Here is a 15,689-nt window from a genome sequence, read left to right as displayed (position 1 = left end):
CATCAGAATTTAACAACACAACTCAAAGCCAGAAGAAGGGAAGCCTTGTTTATTCTGCTGCTCATGGGTCTATTTGTTTGAAATCTGGAAATTCATGTTCTTGTGAGAGAACATGAAAAATCAGGTCCTTTCAGATAGGAGATTAAAAAGGCAGAACATATGAATCATATGCAACTGTGCAGATGGATAGGAAATTATAATTTAGTAAGGTTTTAAGTTAAGCTGTAGAGCACAATGCATGTTGCTGTCCCATAGGTCTCTCTCTGATAAAACAGGTCTCTGTTTAATAGGACGTAATAACCTGTCATATATAACCTTTTCAAGGTTATGCAGATTGGAAACTCCAGAAATCTGCTAGCTCAGTGGTAATTTCTGGAATCTGCAGAAGGAAAAAAAAAAAAAAACCAGCTGCAGTGTTTGAGATTCCTTCTTAAGAGGTGAATTAGGCACACTAAACTGTGAGATGGACTTAAAAGTTACAAGTTGTTTAAAAATAATAAAGAATTTGTTTTATTTGTTTTATTTTTCATTCCTGGACTCAAAGGTCTTATGGTAACTGAAACTGCGAGAATATTTTACTCTGTAAAAAGACAGATTTTTCCCATAATTACATGCCTCCAGTTTACCAGGCTCTCAAAAAAATTAATATTGGCAGGAGTGACAGTATGGTCTTAAATGCTTCATAGAAGGGAAACATGATGTATTGTTTTCAGTTCTTTACAATTCACTCAAAAGAACCTCCGCTGCTATTTTACAGTATGTTTTTATACCAGAGATATATGCTCGCTGTATGTATAATCAAAACGAAGTGTTATGTGTGTGTATCACTTGAAACTTTACTTGTGAATTTTATGATGTGTTTTTATCATGCTCTTTACAAAACTTTAACATTTTTCTAGCAAATAGATCATTGAGAAGGAATTGCATTTGGAACATTCCTGTTACCTTTCTGCATCATTGACCGATGAGATCATGCAGGGATTGAGAGAAACAAAACATATTTTAGTGAAAGTAGTCTGGTTGTCTTCTAATTTCATTTAGTAAAAGCTAGTGATAATCGTCTTGTTAAATTCAGTGTAGACTTCAAAGCCCTAAATAAATGGAAGGGGTAATTTTCTGTTGTCACCTTAGGGGTCGCACAAGTTAATGCACAACTTTACTCACTCCAGAGTTACTGCTATAGAGCAAATAAAATTGTAAGGTTTTTCCTATCAGTTTACTAGTTTCAAGAAAGCCAGCGAAACAAAAAAAAAAAAAAAGCTGATCCTACAAGATGGTGATACCTTTTTGTAGGTTTTACTGTACAATTTGACACTTTATCTTGTTCTAGAAGCAGTTTGCTGAAATTAATAAACATTTTGTGACATTTAAGGAGTTGTATCATGTTTAAATATGGGGAATAACTGATTTGGTTTTCTTGTTTTTAAATTACATGGCTGCAACAAAACTACACTTTTCAGTAAAAGTTGTTGTCAGAAATGATAGCTTAAAGCTAAGAACTTAACTACATGGAGTGTTTACCATGAGTACAGATGGTGACATTTTTAACAGTAAATTGCCACAAAAAGCTACTTCAGTCTTACCTTAAAGCTTTCAAGTCAACAAATAATTTCACCTGAATAAAGGAGAAGGAAAAAAAATCAGAAATAACAGTGTTTTGTATTGACACTTTTAATGTAAGGGTTTTTTTGAAAAGTCAAAACCTTTTATTTCAAAGCTGCAAAATAATTTTGGACTTGTCTTTTTAAACTGGTATTCCAAAATGGAACAAAATATTCAAAAGTAAACATACGAAAAGAAATAATGTTCCTCCTTCCAGATAAAAACTTTCGTGTTGGACTGAATGAAATATTTCAGGTCTGCCTGACCTGATTTCTATCTTTGTCTGGTTATTGAATGAATAATCCATTATTTGCACAGGTTGACAGGGAATACGTGACAAAATATGTACAGGTTTCTGAGAATGCATGCAGCAAACCTTTTAGTTTTGAATCCTGGTTTTGATTTATAGATATAGAATAAAAGTTACCTTCACACCTTAACTACAGACAATTTCCACACTAAGTACTGTGAACTCTAGAACAGTAAACTCTTTCAGGATGGGCAATGAAGCATCTATGGCTGATTTTGGCAAAATATGCAATTCTGCCAGATAAATACTGCATTCCCATTCTGCTCTTGGTAGGATATGTTGGGTTACTTGCTAAATGTTTGAGATACACATTCCACCAGCCCCCCCCCCCCAAAAAAACCAAAAAAAAAAACAAACAAAAACAAAACCACAAAAGGCACTCACTTATCTTGTCAGTGAGGTTTAAACCTGGTTTTGGAAATGTTCAGCTGTTTAATGCTGCATGTCTATGAGGCTTTTTAAGGGTAAGTCATCATGTGTCCTTCCAGCACCACAGTCCAAAGGATAAAGAGAATATGGCTTGGAAGGGAGAGACGAGGGGTGCCATTTCTGGCCTTTTTTAAGTCCAGGGTAAGTGGAACAAGTCTCTTGCCTTCGATATCCACATACATAATAGGGCAATATAATTAATTACTGTATTTGAGAACACACTTGAATATATAGAGTTTTAAATTGTTATGGCTCAATTTTTCAGTCTTTTAAGTTTTCTAGCCGAGGTAGCTGGTGTGCTGACAGCCAGCTCTGAAGTCAGGGTGATACACGTTCAGGCAGTGGGAAGGCTGTGTATAAAAGTCCCTAATGGATATCGCATATGGTGTACTCCACTGTAGCTTGAATCCAAATCTTGGAATTACCAATTCATAGTTCTGTGCTCCTCTGCTATGCTGCTGTCTTTGGTTACAGTCCTTCCCTCTCTTCCCCCACCCACCCCTCAGCAAATGAAAAAGGACAGGATTTAAATTAGCGCAGAAAGGCTTTCTAAGATCCAATCTTCTGTGAATAATACTTGGTTCTACTTACAGTACTGTATATATTAAAACTTCTTATATTTAGAGTCAAAGGAAATGACAACATTTTTCTTTCTACATTTATAACATACCTTGTAATTAATTAGAGGATGTAGAGATTATACTCTGACAAGTACTTCATAAAATGTCATTCATAAACTATTTGTCTGAGTCATCTTTTATAGACTTTACCTTTCTAAATAATTTGTTGTTGTTTTAAAAAAATCCCCTAATATGATAATAATTACACATGCCTGATCTGTCATGACATTTTGAATTAACCACAGTAAGGAGAAATTTGAGAATCAGCCAGGCAAAATATAACTCTTGTCAAATGTGAGCAAGTCTTTTTGGAATGGGGAAAAAAAGATGGTCAATAAGAAGTGTGTATTGGGTTTGCGTGGCAAGGTTTTGGTAGCAGGGGTGGGGGCTACAGGGGTGGCTTCTGTGAGAAGCTGCCAGAAGCTTCCCCCATGTCTGACAGAGCCAATGCCAGCCGGCTCCAAGACGGACCTGCCGCTGGCCAAGGCCGAGCCCATCAGCGACGGTGGTAGTGCCTCTGGGAGAACAGAGTTAAGAAGGGGAAAAAAAGTTGCTGCACACAGAAACTGCAGCCAGAGAGAGGAGTGAGAAGATGTGAGAGCCCCAGCCCTGCAGCCCCCCAGGTCAGTGCAGAAGGAGGGGAGGAGATGCTCCAGGCGCCGGAGCAGAGATTCCCCTGCAGCCCGTGGGGAAGACCATGGTGAGGCAGGCTGTCCCCCTGCAGCCCAGGGAGGTCCACGGGGGAGCAGATCTCCACCTGCAGCCCGGGGAGGACCCCACGCCGGAGCAGGGGGATGCCCGAAGGAGGCTGGGACCCCGTGGGAAGCCCACGCTGGAGCAGGCTCCTGGCAGGACCTGTGGCCCCGTGGAGAGAGAGAGGAGCCCACGCTGGAGCAGGTTTGCTGGCAGGACTTGTGACCCCGCGGGGGACCCACGCTGGAGCAGGCTGTGCCTGAAGGACTGCAGCCCGGGGAAGGGACCCACGCTGGAGAAGTTCGTGGAGGACTGTCTCCTGTGGGAGGGACCCCACACTGGAGCAGGGGACGAGTGAGGACTCCTGTCCCTGAGGAGCAAGGAGCGGCAGAGACAACTTGTGATTAAAGTGACCCAAACCCCCATTCCCCATCCCCCTGCGCTGCTGGGGGGAGGAGGGAATGAAGTTGAGCTTGGGAAGAAGGGAGGGGTTGGGGGAAGGTGTTTTAAGATTTGGTTTTATTTCTCATAATCCTACTCTGATTTGATTGGTAATAAATTTTCCCAAGCTGAGTCTGTTTTGCCTGTGATGGTAACTGGTGAATGATCTCTCCCTGTCCTTAGCTTGACCCACAAGCCTTAGATTATATCTTCTCTCCCCTGTCCAGCTGAGGAGGGGAGTAATAGAGTGGCTTTGGTGGGCACCTGACATACAGCCAGGGTCAACACACCACAAAGTGACGCAAGCATCAAACCCAAAGTGTTGTAACTGTGTGCGTGTTGCTAGGCATATCTATATTTTGGCAGAAGTCCTGATTAAAGTCAATGGGGAGTTCAGCCTAAATGCCACGTTATTGTCCGTTACTTGGAATATTGTCAAAACTGCATAAACAATGTACCTTTATAATTAGGCATCTGGTGTCAAATGGAGTTGCAAAGGGCATTTTACTGGTGTGTTTTAGATGAAAAAAAAACATTTATGGCACAAGAGATTTAACTGTATGTGTAATATGTTTTGTTCAGCTACCTTTCATTTTATATAGATAGGAGGGAAAAAGGTTTAAAACTGGAATGTCCTGTTGGAAAAGCTTTGGAGGATTCCAGTTAAGGGTCTTTTTTAAGATTTATTTTATGTGAATGATTTGGGAAAAGGATGAAGCACCTTCTACTGTTTCAGCTGTGACTTCTTAAGCATTCTGCTCAAGTAGCATCCTGTGTTATGTACATGACATTGCATATAACTTATCAAGAATTTCTAATGTATCATAATTTTTAGCTGAATGCACAATTTGATTTCCATCTTTCAGACAGATATCCTTTCATTTGTTCAAAGCTTTCTATCTTATTTAATTTCCTTAGGAAGACTGAAAAATAGTTGACAGTCATATTTATATATGTGTGAATGTAAATGTGTATGTATTATATAATATGTTTGCAAAGAAGCCTAAAAATCTTATTTTTTAAGAAAATGAAGGTCTATATATGTTTCTTAACTTCAGTCTTTTAAAATAATCCAGAGTTTTCTCCTCGTTACAGTGTAGTATGTGCTTCCTTTAGCTAAAACAGCTAGGCAAGTTTCTTCAGAGAGATATTTAGAAAATACATTTTAACACAGTAACTACTCTAAGGTAGAAAGGAAGGTAATGCATAACACTCGCAAGGTGCAGAAGAGGGTAGAAGTCTTTTAAAAAAACTGAACAAACAGTAGATAAAATGGCAGAGACTAGGACTGGAACAAATGAGGAATTTGTAATAAACACTGAGAGAGTATGAATAATTATTGTGAAGATTAAGATATGAGGAAGACAAATGAGAAGACCAAAAGGAATAAAAAAGTTGCGTTGTAACAATTCCATGCTACCAGTTTTAGTTCCATCCTTCTTTACTCTTTCCTTCAAAAACTTTTATCTAATAGTTTTGATTTCGAGACCTAAATGGAAAAAGTGTATCTTCTGGACAACATCTTAAATAGTGTGAAGCAAAAAGTAAATTAGTTGTACAATTCCAGCTGAAACATCTTCATAATTCTGTTTTCCTTTCTTTTGGGGCCTTATCATATTTAGTATTTCATGCAATATAATCATGAGGGCTTCTCACAATTCATCAGTGATTTACATTCACGTATGCTTTTGCAGTATTTAGGGCTTCTGGTTTCAGGTGGTACAGGGGAGGACCACATCCTTATTTCCACAAACAATACTAATTGATTATTAAGTATCAAAAAGGTTAATGATCTACCATATCTCTGAATGTTGTGGTAGGTTAGTTTACCATCAAAAAGTTTCCTTAATTCCAGGATGTGGTGAAAGACCATATAATTCGCTTTCCCTATCAGCTGCCAAAGAAAATTCTTCCTCGGTTGTGTAGCTGCAACCTTCTTGTTTAACTAGTGGTCTTGCACAGGCATTTGTTTGAAACTTAGGTCCTTTGACTCCTTCACCTAGGATGCTATTTTGTGGTAACTTGTTTGTAGGTATTAGTCCCTGTTTTGTTTTTGTAGATTGGGTATTCTAGGTTAAATCTGTTGAGGAAAGCAAAGTGAACAAGAGATACTCTAGATTACAAGATGTCGTGGTTTAACCCCAGCCAGCAACTAAGCACCACGCAGCCGCTCACTCACTCCCCCCCCCACCCAGTGGGATGGGGGAGAAAATCGGGAAAAAGAAGCAAAACCCACGGGTTGAGATAAGAACAGTTTAATAGAACAGAAAAGAAGAAACGGATAATGATAATGATAACACTAATAAAATGACAACAGCAATAATGAAAGGATTGGAATGTACAAATGATGCGCAGTGCAATTGCTCACCACCCGCCGACCGGCACCCAGCTAGTCCCCCGAGCGGCGATTCCCCGCCCCCACTTCCCAGTTCCTATACTGGATGGGACGTCATATGGTATGGAATACCCTGTTGGCCAGTTTGGGTCAGCTGCCCTGGCTGTGTCCTGTGCCAACTTCTTGTGCCCCTCCAGCTTTCTCGCTGGCTGGGCATGAGAAGCTGAAAAATCCTTGACATTAGTCTAAACACTACTAGCAGCAACTGAAAACATCAGTGTTATCAACATTCTTCTCATACTGAACTCAAAACATAGCACCGTACCAGCTACTAGGAAGACAGTTAACTCTATCCCAGCTGAAACTAGGACACAAGAGCAAAAGAATGTGAAGAACAGTCACCAAATGAAAAATATCAGTTCAAGGAATAGTAAATAAATATATTGAATAACTACATTGATTTGTTTTGCAAAATACTGCCTTAGCATACTATAGCTAAGGTTTTTCCAAGAAATACATCAGAAATAAGATACTAGCTGGGTATGTTCAGAAGAGTTTAGTTGCTCTCTTTAAAAGTGAATTAGATTAAACCAGAGTGAAAGCACTCTCATAAATGCTAAATTAGCTAAATCTGGATGCATAAATTTATCGACACTTAATGGGACCATAAAACAGAAAATACATTTTCTGGCTAACTACTGGTGGCCATTAAAATGAATATGCTATATATCAGCTAATCGTAATACTTGATGTTAAGAATATTTTAAAAATACAAAATGTCTAACTTAGTTGATTACACAACATCCCTCTGTAGTAGCTAAGTCTAATTACATCCTTCTACTAATGAAAAGGGAACCTGGAACAGACATAGATATCTGAAGTGATTAGTTAATGCTCATGGTGAAAACAGGATAAAGAACAGAGTCGCAGAAGTTCTTGACCACACCTTGGCTGGCCATTACACTTTATGTAGTGGGCCAGGCAAATAGTACAAAGGTTGAAAATAGCACCATACAAAGGTTATCCTCTAACACAAACATATTAGAATAATGACTGCAACCTTCGATTAGGGTAAATCCATTCTCCCAATTTCAGAGCAGAGGGAGAGTCAAGCACATTAAAAAGCTCATCGATTAGATGTCTCTGAGACACATACTGCTGGGGGATATACAAACCTCACTGAAGGATTTCTCTGTATTGGAAAAACTGGGTTTAAAAGATAGTATTTCTAACATAGATGTTTATTATAAAAAGCATATTTGCCATTCTAGTGTCATTGTATGTTGTAATTTAAGGATTAAACCCCAGGTTTTTTTTCTTAGCGTTGTCTGTTTCTCCTGTGAAAAACTACTGATGCAGCGTATCCAGATTAAGATTGATTAACAATTCTGTGAATTTTGCCCAGCAGCTATAATCATTGGTTGCCTTAGCAACTTGGTAGATTAAATCATAAACTAAAATCCAGGGGGTTCAATTAAAAATTCTTGTTGAAATTCAAATTCTTTTGAGGTTGAAATGACCAGTGATTCAATATGCACTCGAGAATTCTCATGGTTGGCTCCTTTTTCTTCAGTGTCATTTATTAGAAACGAAACATAAATCTAATATAATAGTCAGGAAATATTTAGCTATTGCTGATGCATTAAGAATAACGAAGCTTTGTGGTTTTGTTATGTAGCAAGGCACAAGCTAAACTTTTTCTTGCTGAAAGAAGAATCTGATTTATCATATTCAGGAGGCTGCTTTTCCTGTATTTGATACAGAATTTGATACAGAATTTATGCTAGCATTGGTCTTACACATAATTTAAGCAGCAGTATTTGTTAATGTACTTTTGATTTATTATGCTAGAACTTTAATTTTGAAATGTGCTTCTAAAGGACTTTGGTTTGTTGAACGTTGAAACTATCCACTGTCCAGTTTGTGGCTGCAGAGCAGAGCCAAGGTTCTCTGTTCTGTTCTTCCAGCTCCAGTTTGGATGATTTCAGTAATTCCTGGGGCTGATTCACCTCCTTTTGACCATACTGATCCTTCTGCTACTGGTTTTCTTGCAACTATATTGTCTTTCAGCTCTTCTAGCTCATTTTCTAGTGCCCTGATGACCGTTTCTTTGGGTAGATGCACTCTTCCCACAATGCTATTGCGGGAAGTCTCATTTATTGTCCGTCAGCCTTTCTCAGAAATGTCTTTGCCTCCCAAAACGACCTCCAGGTATTCTGATATGGTGCCAAAAAGTATCAATGCCAAACCATTAACATGTTGATGCTAACCTTGCACAATTGTCGCCTTTTGTTCTCCCCCCTGCACAAAAGGAGAGAGAGAGAGATTAGTACATTAGTGCTTTGTATCTTCACCTGCCCTAATGAACAGTTTTCTTCTCTACTTACCTTCCATTGCTGTGTCCTGGGTCTCACCAAAAAGAGGCTCTCAGTTCAGACAGTAAACATATTCCACCCCACACAAGGGAATTCAGAACCCATTTTAAGCAGCATTTTGTGTTTTCTTACTTTAATCCTCCTTAAAGAGTTAGCACCTCTTTTTCCTCAATATATAGTGCTGACCTTCTTCGTAGACAAAGATGAAACAATGAAGATGAGAGGAAAGAAGGTGCTTCTTTTGAAAAAAATAAATAAACTAAGTTAAATAAACAGAAATAAGTAGAGTGAAAGATAAATGTTCCTGTAATGCTCCAGACATCAAGAGGAAAACAATGTCTACCATTTACAATGGTAACGGAGGAAACCACCCTTTTCATTATCTGTTTAAGTTCCTCCATTACATTTTGGGGTTTGGTGCATATCCTACATGTTAGCAAATCTACAGACAAGATATTGAACAGCTATTCTAAAATTGTATCTTGGTTGTGCTGAATACTCATGGATTTCACAGATAAAAATGATAGTAGTCAGAGAAAGGAAAGTTGATATAAATTTAATATATTGTATAGATAAACTACTATCACTTGGCAGCTGAATATAAAGACAAATCTGAACTCCTTTGGGCCCTCTGTCAGCAAGAAATCTTTGCAGCTATATTTTATTCTAAAAATTATCCCTTGAAACCTTTTTAATAATTCCAGCAGTTATAACAAATTATGTTAAATTACAGAGTAGGCCTAAAGCATGATCCTAGAAGCTTCAAAATTCTGAATCTAGTTTAGGACATAAAAGTGTAGCTCTGGGAGAAAAAAAGTATAGAATAAAGTATAGGAATTAAAGCGTAGTAAGACAAAAAAGAAGCCTGTGACTAGAAGATAGTTATTTCACATGCCCTAAGTAGTCCTCTTTTTTTGGTGCTGTTTTTGTTTTGGTTTGGTTTGGTTTTTTAGCATGCTAAAACCTTTGTATGTGTTTTGGCTGGGTGAGAGGAACTTTCTGATCATTAAAAGCTAATTAATGAAGTTTAGTGAAAGTTCTGCTACCCCTTTTTCTGGAAAGTATTTCCTCGCTCTTCAGTGTCAGTTTTATAATCAACATGTACTTGTAATTTCAGAAATTCATTATTTTTGTTTTATTTAATGTTTATGAGGGGTTTTGCAATTGCAGCACAGAAATCTTGTGCAGAAGTGCCCCCAATATCTGTACTGAATTGTAGCTTTGCTAAACTTTGCTGCTGGTGTTGGTGAGAAATCTGTTCTGTTGCTGTTTTATTTACAGAGCTGTTCTACAGTTCTACACCATTCTCAGATGAATTTCTTTAAACTCTTTATTCTGGAATCACAAGTGCAAAACTCGTACTAGCTTCACCTGTGCTCTACATTCCTTTCTTAATTTCCATTACTAATTTAAAATGAATCAATTGGGATTAGGCCAGAGGGAAACTTACATGATGAATGAATGGGTCTCTTTCTTGGTTTCCTTGTCCTAAAATAAAAAAGGCTAAAGGGAAAAGGTGGAGGAGGTTTACAAATAACTTGTTATATATTCTTGGAAATTTAAACAAGTTACTATGCATTTATTCATTATGTCTTTTAGATGTAATGAACAGTATAGAATCTTACCTCTCTTTAATTATATTGACCCATAAAGCAGTTTTAATCTGCATACTTTGAAAGGCTCTATAAGGATCAGCATTACCATTGTCTTCCGATTTGGTGAAACAAAGGCATGGAGTGGGAATGGGAACAGCCTGGAGTTGCACAACAACTTTGTGGCTGAGCCACCAGCTCAGCCCAGTTTCCTGAGTCCCTTTCAATGCCCTACCAATTCTGTCCTATCACTAATATTCAGTGTTGTGCATAACAAGAGGACTTTGCAATAAGTCAGAGATGCTTTAATAGGACAGCAGGACTTCAGACGTGATGGATAAGTGCTGAAGGAGTCGTATTACCAGATGCTGATGGACACTTGTGCCTAGTTTAGAAGTTTGTGTAATTTGCAAGGCAAACATTTTTGAAATCATGTCTATGAAGTGCATGCATTCTTCTAATGCAACTTTACATGTAGATCTCAAAGAAAAAAATCAGAAGACTCCTTGTGCACTGACACCAGCAAGGGAGATATGTGATGGATTGTAATATTAAATACTTTCCGCTGTGCATGAGGATTTAAAGGAGGGCAATGTTAGCAGACTGATGAATTGCCCAGCTCTTCAGCTTGCCTAGAGAAGTAGCTGGGTAATGGTCATCCAAATTATAACAGAATATATAGCTAGCTGAGGTAGAACCAAGTAGTTTTTCATCTGTGTGCTATTCTGCGAACCCATAAAAAAAACCTTCTAAGCCAAAAAAGCATAATTTAAAAACTTGCATGCAGACTGTAAGATCTGTTGGCGAGGCCCTAGTAAGGAGATGTGCTGATGGAGAGAGATTGCTCTTTAAGACAGCTCTCAATGAGAAAGGTGTTAGGAGGAGAGGAGAATGGGTTTGCGTCATGCTGTGGACTTTAACAGATTGCTTTCCAACTGCCTAACACAAGCAGAGCAATTGCTGGCATGTAGCATGTAGTGAAGATGGATATGTACCACACTGCCTGGCAAGCATACAAGCAAATAATTGTATCAGCAAGCCAGAAACACAATTTTGATCTCTAAAGCAAGGAGGTAAATGAGGAAATAATTTTAGTTTTTATCTAGGCTGACCTAAAAGATCAGTTCAGTAAATTTTCTCCATTTTCTATATCTTGTCTAGGTATGGGTTTTTTCAGATATAAATTAAAGACTCTTTTATTGAAATGACTGTATCAGAGAAAAAGGTTTGGATGCTTATTTTCAATTCTGTTCACAGAATTGGGATCAGACTGACACATTTTTTTCCCAGTCAAATCTTTCTCTGATTTCTGGAATTAATACATAACTTCTAGCATTAATGCATAATAGATTCCTGCCTTTTGCATCTTTCAGATCAAGTTTGCATTTTAATACTAAAATCAGGATGTGAGTTAATAGAGTGCAGTGGCATCCAACTTAACTATTTCATTGCCTTCTGTAGATACTTCTATTGAAAAATGTCAGGTATTAAAATAACACAAATTAATGCTAATAACCTTCACTAAGGTATCCTTAATACACCCTTTAAGGTAATGTATAACATCTTAGAAGTCTAACATGGCAGAAAAATGTAGTCTGAAGTCTTGATGCTGCACTAACTCGACTTATTCAGAGTGCATGTGTGAAATGAATGTTAATATTGGAAATATATTTGGTATTGGCGTGTTTTACAATTCCTTCCTTACAGCATACAAGAGAAAGCTCTATGGGCATTATTCAGCTTAGTGGGGAAAAAAAGGTCTTATGAAATTTTAAAGTGATACATTTGGGGTTGGTAGAGTAGTCTGGCAGCACATTAATCTTTACAAGGGTTATCTGTCCCTGGTGGAAAACGCATGATAAGGTGCCATCCTTTTAAATCTCCTGGAACTGTATAGACAGGAAGGATGGTGAATATTTAAACCACCAAGTTTTTGTAGAACTTTAATTCCTAGATGTTGTGTCCAAGGACTAACTTTAAATGGGTCTATCCCTGGGTATTGTCAAGCAGTATCTTCAAATATGTGATTACACTTGCAGCCAGAGACTCTGGCTAAGAAATCAAATATACTATCTGAAACAAACTGTAGGCATGACTTGCTTTAGCAATAAGGAAGGGTTATGTTGATGGTCCTGTATAAGAAAAACCCTTTTTCTTAAACAGTTACTGGAAAGTCCAGCAGAATTCCAAATAAAGTTGTTGGAAGAGGACATGTGGTAGAGGTGCATAGCCCTATAGCATGAATATATACTTTGACTTTTCAGAAGATATTTGCATATGTTTAAAGTACACTGGAATGATCCGATGCTTCTCTTGACTTAACTGAGCATCGTCCTTTTAGAAAGCCAGTGGAAATTAGAGTCAAAAAAAGTATACTGAGACTAAGATGTCTTTGAATGCCACCAATCTTATTAAATCAAATGTTCTTCTGAGTGTTACTCTTAACTATCATAATTAATTATACAGAAGGGATATAATTACTTATTCCTGTCTGTCAACTCATGAAAAAACACAAGTGAACATTTTCTGTTCAGTAGTATAGGATGTTCATGAATGCTATGTCAAGGCATGATTTACCTGTTTTTTAGACATCTAAAAGTTCAGTATCTCAGTCCAAGATTGACATCACAGGTCCCATGATAGTCAGTGGCAAAAAGTAGGCACATTGTGTTGCTGGTTTCGTGTGATGGTTAGTCCGAGATTATGTAAGAAGTGATGAAACACTCTCAGAAATCCCAGGTTTCTGCACTGGCAGGAGTCAGGGCTTGGAATGAAGCTCGTAGGTGCTGATGGATTTTTAGGGATGGTGCAGCCCACATCAGGTCCCAAACTGGCAATTAGGAAGGAAGTACTGCAGGGCGTAGCATCTGGAAGGAGTTGGCTGCTTTGAAGCAAAACAGGGTTTGATTATTCAGGGAGCAACAGCACCTAAAAGAATATTCTGAAAAGTATTTTGCAGCTACAGCTTAAGATCTCCATCTATACTATGTAATACTGAGATCATTTGAATAACTAAGCAACCTGGTCTAGTGGAAGGTGTCCCTGCCCATGGCAGGGGGGGTGGAACTAGATGATCTTTAAGGTCCCTTCCAACCCAAACCATTCTACAATTCTATGAACTAGAATGATACCCAGGCACAGGCTAATTTGAGCCAAATAAGAGCTATTCTGGCTTCTCCTTTCAAAAACAAAACAGACAGCAACAGAAAACAAGTAGCAGCTCTCTGGTCATGGCAATTTTCCCAGTATCATCTGTGAGTGGCAGCTCTACCATAGTGCTTGAACTGCACTGCAGAGCTGGAGGTACTGACCTTCCCAAATAATTATGAGTTTTTACAGAAGGGAGAGACCATGAAATGTGTGTATAGCAAGGCCAGTATAACATACTAAACTGACATTGCTTTGTTTGGATGTGGTGCCAAACTGTTGGTAAAACTAGTTTATTTTTCTACACAGTGCTGTATCTATGTCTCTCTGTGTGTGTGATTCAGCAGTTGACCAGGCATATTACTGGAGGAATCTCTGTAATCAAAACATTTTAAAACATTAATATTTATTTAGCAGGTATAAACTTATTTAAGTTTTGAACTTATTTCTGGCTGGTTTGGGGTGATGCTTTTTTTGGTTTGGGGTTTTTTTTCCTGTCAGCTTTTTTGCTTTAGCTCAGGTAAAATATGGGTCAGTCGTGTTTGAGTTTCTATATTTTCACATATTCTGCTTTATTCATAGCATTTCCTTTTGAGAGGAGATGTAGGAAAATATACTCTATGCAGTCAATAATAAAAATGTACTATCAAAGCAAAGGAATGTCCCCTCACCTGTTTTTCTTGGATTAATCCTTTATGTCATGGTGAAGAAATTTTGAAGCAAGATTTTCTCTGGTTCCTGCATCATAGACATAAAAGGTTCTCTCGCAAACTGAAAACCTTTGAGGTAGAATGAGATGCTTAAAAATGCTTGAAGAGTGACAGATTTTTAATGAATTATGGATGTGGTATTGGTCTTTTTTTTTCTTAAACAACTTACTTGGTAGATGTTTTGTTGCATTTCAGAAAGTTGCCTAATTTCTACTTCACAAAAATTATTGGTTAAGTCTTTTAGAGTGGAAGTACAGGCAAAGGTGTTTGGGGAAAAAAATGCCAGATAACCTTCTTCCAGCTCTTGTGAGTGAGTGATCTACGCTTGAGTGAGTTGGAGAATAAAGGTAATGAGAGCAGGTTGAAAGGGATGACACTATGTCCAGTTTGTACTAAGCAGAAAGACATTATAAATGAAAAATAAATAAGAAAGAAAGAAAAAGAAAGTGAGGAAGAACACTGATGATTTCAGATAGGTAATCGAAGACGAGAGACCAGTCTGTACATTCGTAGCAAGTTTGTTTTGCATGGATGGGTTTGACAGAGAATTAATACGCCTCAGCCTATCTGTGTAGAAAGCTACATATTGTGTTTCATACAGCTAATATGCTACCTGTGACCCTAATGACAGAGGACTAAGAAGAGAGAAACACAGCAAATGAATGTGAATGCCCTTCTAGAGATGCTCTGAATTAATAGAGTTCAATGACTGGGAACAATTGTTCATATTACAGCAGTGTCAGGAGCTGTCAGCTAGAACTGGTTAGCAGAATAATGTTCTGGTGTGAAACGTAGTAGAAAGTAGTAACAATCTATAATATTAATTGAAAGGTTAAGAAAAAAACAGTGAGGTGGAGAAGGAAATAAAGTCACAGTAGCTTGAGACTGTGTCTACAGTAGGAGCTTTTGCACAGTGCAAGTATACAGAAAATGTTTTGGGTTTCAGTATTAAGCATTTTCTGAGTGACTGCCAGATACACATTTCCTTTAAAAAAAAAAATTTAAAAATCTGGCTTATGCATCATTCTTTAAGACTACAAAGTAGTACCGTTGTGACCAGAGTACAGAACCAGCAGCCTCCAGAAAGGAGTGCCTCTTGGAAAACTTCAAATATTTTTGAGTTTTTATAAAATGATTCAAATTACTGTCCAGACTGACACCTTGTATTGCTAACACTTTATTCAGCAATGCTGTGTGAAAGGTCATGACACCTATCTTGTGCAATAACTTAGAAAATATAATTACTCACAACTGCATATCTGACACACCCCAGTCTTTGGCCTTCTCTTTTTCCACTCCTATTGCCCTAGTTATCTTGCCAGACTGTCTGTAAATGTATCTTGGAGACAGATTGCTGTTAAAAGTTGGCTCAGCTATTTTATTCTCATTTTCTTCAAATCTTTTTTGTCTGAGGATGGGTATATTCTCTCCTGAA

General features: G+C 37.9%; 1 protein-coding gene and 1 long non-coding RNA gene across 26 annotated transcripts in view; both read left to right on the top strand.

Annotated features, from left to right (window-relative positions):
- Positions 1-15,689, top strand: part of DLG2 (discs large MAGUK scaffold protein 2) — a 1,026,767-nt gene that overhangs the window by 475,430 nt on the left and 535,648 nt on the right. The gene's annotated exons all lie outside the window — the stretch shown is intronic.
- LOC121232459 lies at positions 4,297-15,341 on the top strand. Its single transcript, XR_005930916.1, has 3 exons — positions 4,297-4,391; positions 7,348-7,353; positions 15,331-15,341. It is a non-coding gene; the product is annotated as an uncharacterized LOC121232459 (long non-coding RNA).

This window comes from Aquila chrysaetos, chromosome 19 (genome assembly GCF_900496995.4).
Source record: "Aquila chrysaetos chrysaetos chromosome 19, bAquChr1.4, whole genome shotgun sequence".
NCBI classification, from domain to species: domain Eukaryota; kingdom Metazoa; phylum Chordata; class Aves; order Accipitriformes; family Accipitridae; genus Aquila; species Aquila chrysaetos.
The sequence above is the reverse complement of the archived record's forward strand: the minus strand, read 5'-3'. Positions and strand labels throughout refer to the sequence as shown.